At 40.3% G+C, this 5,600-nt stretch overlaps 1 non-coding gene across 1 annotated transcript; it reads right to left on the reverse strand.

The window, feature by feature from the left end:
* Positions 1-473: 473 nt before the first annotated feature.
* Positions 474-579, reverse strand: LOC143651042 (U6 spliceosomal RNA). The gene has a single exon (XR_013159788.1). It is a non-coding gene; the product is annotated as a U6 spliceosomal RNA (small nuclear RNA).
* Between the last annotated feature and the right edge of the window lie 5,021 nt (positions 580-5,600).

Genomic DNA, 5,600 nt, shown 5'->3' on the forward strand with positions numbered 1-5,600 from the left:
TGGGCGTAAGGGGTGGAAGGGGGCAGGGAAGGCCTTAATGAGGAGGTGATATTTGATTGACGTTGTAGAGGAGAACACCCAGGAGAAGAATGTTCCAAGCACAAGTAACAGCATGTGCAAAGGTCCTGAGCAGGGAACTTGTGCACGGCCAAAATGGTGGGGGCAGGGTGAGCAAGGGGTAGAATCATTGGAGATGAGGCCAGGTAGGATCTTGGACTCTCAGGTTTGGGGTTTTAGGTCATTGTGGGGTTTTGAGCAGAGAAGTGAAATATTCTGACTTCTTTTTTAATAGGATTACTGGCTGGGTTGTTGAGAATAGAATGCAAGAGGGTCAGGGTGAAAACAGGGTGAATAGCCAGAAGGCTAGATCTTGATTTTATTATCACCCTGTAATTTTTCTGGACTGTGCATGCCCTCATGAGCCCAGAATTTGTTATGAATATCCAGGAATACTTGTTTTTATTTATTTATTTTTAAATATGGAACACGTCACAAATTTGCATGTCATCCTTGTGTGGGGGCCATGCTAATCTTCTCTATATCATTCCAATTTTAGTATATGTGCTGCCGAAGGAGTATTTTCTTATGATTAAGGTTTTATTGTATTATTAATATTAAGTTACCATGTGATTAAAAAGTTGAAGACTAAGTAGGGAATAATTTTTTTAGAACATTTAACAGTTATTCCAATAATAATCATCAAAGAGATTTTTGTTTAAACAAGTACATGATTAAATTTGGGAAGAAATGCTAACATGAGCTTATTTAATATTTTGTCTTTGTAGAAATTTATCCCATTTAACAAAGTTAGAATTATGTAGAAAGAAATTCATAATTAATTTAGCAATAGCTTATCTTCTAGGAGAGCAGTTCCTGACTGCCTTAATCTAAGCTCACAAGATTTCAACTAGGAGGACTGTTTGACAAGAAACAATTTAAAAAACGTGCTTTCTTTTCATTTATATATAGAAACTAAGCCTTCAGTACCAATCCTACTTTCCACAAGTCTTTACTTTTGTTGTAATGGTATGTGTTTTCCTCAAATTACATTCAGTGTACTGGATTGTCATTATACTTAACTGATTTTAGTTTTTAACTAATGTTTGGAAAACTTGGACATTATTACCCCCAAAGCTACTCCATGAAAGCAGGTTGTGATCTCTATAGACACTGCAGGTAAGGGGCTTAGCACACGGTTTGATTTGCAGAGATCCCTTACTGTCCCTTTCCACAGAGGTACCATTAATTTGAGTATTAAAAACTCTTTAATAGTTTTGAAGACGCTCAGTTACTGACACAGAACTCTCAATGATCCACTCGTTCAGAGGTCTCTATTAGCTGTCTGGGTAGGAAAAGCCTTCAATGATCCCATGGCTTAATACTCCCCCAAATATTGCCTTGTATGCTCATTTGATGAGTACTGGTTGTACACCTACTACAAGTTGCTGCGGAAAGATACAGATATTCAAGAATCCGAAAGAAATTGCTTAGTAGATGTATGAACGATCTTCAATTCATGCTTAACTACTAACAATATTCCCCGTGTTCTTAGGTATTACTGGTCATAAACTACAAATCAGTCTTAGCCACATTAAATATAATAAATATCGAACGTCACCTTTTCTATATTGAGTCTGGACCTAAGTATCACTCTCTTCTCTCCTGTCCTCTTCAGGCTTGGAATAGACAAGGATCTACTCTCGCTTGTCCTTCTACTTCGCATCCATGCACAAAGGTCTTAGAGTTTATTTCATCTTGCCTGATTATAGGTGATGAGCCCCTCTGATTAACCAAGCTTGTGTGTTTGACCCAAACCCAGTTTCGAGCCTTCGAGGAATTTCTCTGTCCAATTTTAGAAAGGATTAATCACCAGTGTCCTCTTAATTATGTTTTCTCGGATACCAGAAATAATTCAAGCCTTTGACCTAAGCCAGCCTTAGGGCCAGTTTTGGTTAAAGGGTGGAATTTTCCTAAGCACTCCACTGCCCTGTCAGAGCCTCTTCCCCCTTACAGGCGCCAAGGCCCCCGTGTTGCCCTGTGGCTCCTCAGGGCCCCTCAGGAACGCTTGACAGGCCCCCTTCCTCGCAGAGTCCTCTGGACATCACCTAGCCAGCCACCTTTCCTCCTTCAATTCTCCATCTAGAGAACTGTAGGGTAGATTTTCGAACAAACAGAGCCTTATGGGTCTCCTCAAATAGCAAATCACAGCTTTCCACTTTTGGTGTAACTGCTACGTAGAATAAGAACTTTGGAACTCATTTGTTTTTGTTTGTTTGTATTTTAATCAGTATAATCTTTGCTTAAGAGAAACCTTATTTAGAAACCCAGCGTATTATAAGTTTCCTAGGGCTGCCGTAACAAACGGCCACAAACCAGGTGGCTTAAAACAGCAGAAACTGATTCTCTCACAATCCAGGAGGCCAGAAGTCTGAAATTAAGGTACTGGCAGGGCCGTTCTGCCTCTGAAGGTTCTAGGGAAGAATCTTTCCCTGCCTGTTCCTACCTTCTGGTGTCTTCAGCAACCTTTGGCGTTCCTTGGCTTGTAGTTGGATAACTCCAATCTCTGCTTTCATTACGTGGCCATCTTCCCTGTGTCTCTGTTTCTCTGTGCCCAAATTTCCCTCCCCTTTCTCTTATAAAGACATGGGCCATTGCATTTAGGACCCACCTTAATTCAATATGACCTCATCTTAACTTGATTACATTTACAAAGACCCTATTTCCAAACAAGCCACATTCACAGGTACCGGGGCTGTGTCACGTCTTTATGAGGGACACAGATCAATGCATTATACCCAATATTTAAAACACATAAGATGGAAGCTACCCCAGATGGAAGGGTAAGAGGTCCCCACAGCCCCCCAACTTCTCCCCCTGGAGCATCGTGAGATGCCATTGAAACACTGTTCCATAGACGAACTTTTGAAAACTGACTTATTTGCTAGGTGAGGGTTGTCAAAGAGTTTCATTTTGTACCTCCTCCTGCCCCTTAGAGGTCTGATCTCCGTGCTCTGGGAATTTAAAATTGTCAGCTACCTGTCTCCAACCTACTTAGGGGATGAGGTGCCAGCCTTTGGCATCACTGGCTTAACAGAGCTTTGCAGGAGTGAGGTCATGAGGCCAGACTTGATTGATGAGGATCCTTGAAAATATTCCAAGGGCCTATATGCAAGTGCTAAGTTTTCTCTTATTACAACATTACACTCTTAAAATTATCTAGCAAAAATAGAGACTTGTGAAAACATTCTCCTTTACAGTGACTGTGGTATGAAATCACTTCCCTATAAGTTTGCAAAGACACAAAAGCTTTCTCATTCTCACTTCAGCTTTTAACCAGCAAGATCTAGCTGAATTTACCCTCATATCAATTGTGTTTGCCCTCAGAGGAATCTAAACCTATTTCATTACTTTAATGGAAGTGGAAGGAGGATTGACATGAAGCTGAGCTGATGTTTGTGATAGTTTTTGGAAAGATCCAGGTTAGAGAAGAACAAATTGTTTTATTTATGTGGCCCACGTGACAATTTAGGACAGATAGATGATAACCAGGAAGGCTTAATGTAGGAAACTTAATTTGGCATATCCTGTGATTCAAAAATAAAACACCATGTTTAATGGTGGGGGGTGAGGGCAGAAGAGGGAAACAATTTGGAGGGCTCCTTTGTGCTTTACTGCTGGTGATTAGATTTTGCCATCCTGTTAGACTACATTCTTTTTGGTGGGTAACAGGGTTTAGAGGAAGAAAGAACATTGGTTTTCAAGTCCTTCCTTTCTTCATTCTTTTTGTCATTAATCTATGCTTTCCTTTCTCCTTCCTCCTCTTTCTTTCTTTTGGATTTTTTTTTTTTAGGCTCCTAAAATGTGCTTGGTATTGTTAGACAGTATTTACTAGCTTAGCAATCTTGGTCAAATCACTTAATTTCTCTGAGCTTCAGTTTCATCCTCTGTAGAATGAGATAAATAATGACTCCTTTCATGGTAGCAATAATTAAATGAGGTCATGTGCAAACTGCCCCAATGAGTGCCTAGCATGGAGTAGGGGGTTAAGAAATAGGTGCCCGTTATAGATTCCCAACTTTCAGTCATTATAACCTGAGCTTTAGGATCATCTTCCCATACTCCATGAGAGTTTGGCATCCGGTTCTTAGTTTTACTCTGCTTCCGAGAGTTTCACGTACGCTCCCTTTCAGCAGCCCATAGACCTTATCATTGGCAAGAATTGCTCTATTCCAGAGATCCTCAAAATTTTCAAAACCCATTCTGTACTCCTGTTTCTGTTCTTCAACCTCCATCTCTGAGTTCACGCTCCCACTGGATCTGCTTTTCAGTCAGTTTGGCTTCTATAGTATCTTGATCCCTTCTTAGTTCTCCAAACTGTCAGCCCCACCCCTCAACCCTCTCCTTCAACCTTTCTGTCCATGCCTGCTTCATTCCCTTTCATGTTCCTCCTGCACACCAAAGCCAATCATTCACAGCCACAATCTCCCCAGGACATTTAACTCTCTAGACTGCTCTTTTATTCATTCCATTGGCCATAGCAATTTATATATAACTCTGAATCAACCCAGTTGCCATTTTTCTTCTCATGTCTTTGGTTTACCTGCTGCTACTGGAGAAAGCCATTCAACCATGCCAAAGATTTTTATTTCCAGTCTTATTGCCCCTTCAATACTGCCCAGAGAGTATTTTATAAATCTTTAGTTTATTTGATTTTCCTTTTCTCCTGCAATAATTGCTCTAGCTTGAAACCCTTGACCAGCCTCTTTAAGTCCTCATCTCAGTGCTCTCTTATTCACCTCCCATGGCCTTTCTTCCGTTCCAAGAAATTTGTCTCATTTCTGACTTCATTAGGCAAAAATTTAACCCCTTAGCCTGAAGTCCATAAATCACCTCCACCATTCAAAAGTCATTTTGCTATCTTTTCCTAGTATCCACCTGTCCCAGAAGAAAATGTACTCTTACTCTTTTGCAAGACTCAGCCTATACTCTTGGTCCTTTCTTCTTTCAGCTTCTCTAGAACCTGTCTGAACCAATAATTTCTTCTCTTATGTGTCTCTCCCTCTTCATAGGCTCCTCCTCATCAGCCCTTTAAATGTGTTCAGGTCAGCCAATTTTAGGAAAATTTTTCCTGACTCAGTATTCCTTCTCGACATCACCCCTTTTCACTCTTCTTCACTGTCAAATTTCTAGGCACTGTTGTCTATTCTCATTACTTTTACTCTTCATTTGCCATTTAAACTGTCACTCACTAAAATTGGTATTTCATCCCACCACTATACTGAAATTCTCTTGGGGTCACCCAGGACCTCTTAAATAGCAAGGCCAGTGGTTTCTTTTTCTCACCCTTTTGACTTCTCTTTCCTTTTTGACACTGTTGACTTCTTTCTTCTTGAAATTCTCTTCTCCTTTGGCTTCAATGCACTAATAGTTTCTGGTAGTTTTCCTCCAGAACCTATGAGCATTCTGTCTCAATTTCTTTTGATGGTTCCCTTGTGTAGGTTCCATGCTTCAAATATTAATGTTGTTCCCATGCCTTCTTTTCTTCATTTTCTATATTCTCTCTTTGGGTGATTTTGCTCTTGCTCATGATTTCAACTCTG

This window comes from Tamandua tetradactyla, chromosome 11 (genome assembly GCF_023851605.1).
Source record: "Tamandua tetradactyla isolate mTamTet1 chromosome 11, mTamTet1.pri, whole genome shotgun sequence".
Taxonomy (NCBI): Eukaryota; Metazoa; Chordata; class Mammalia; order Pilosa; family Myrmecophagidae; genus Tamandua; species Tamandua tetradactyla.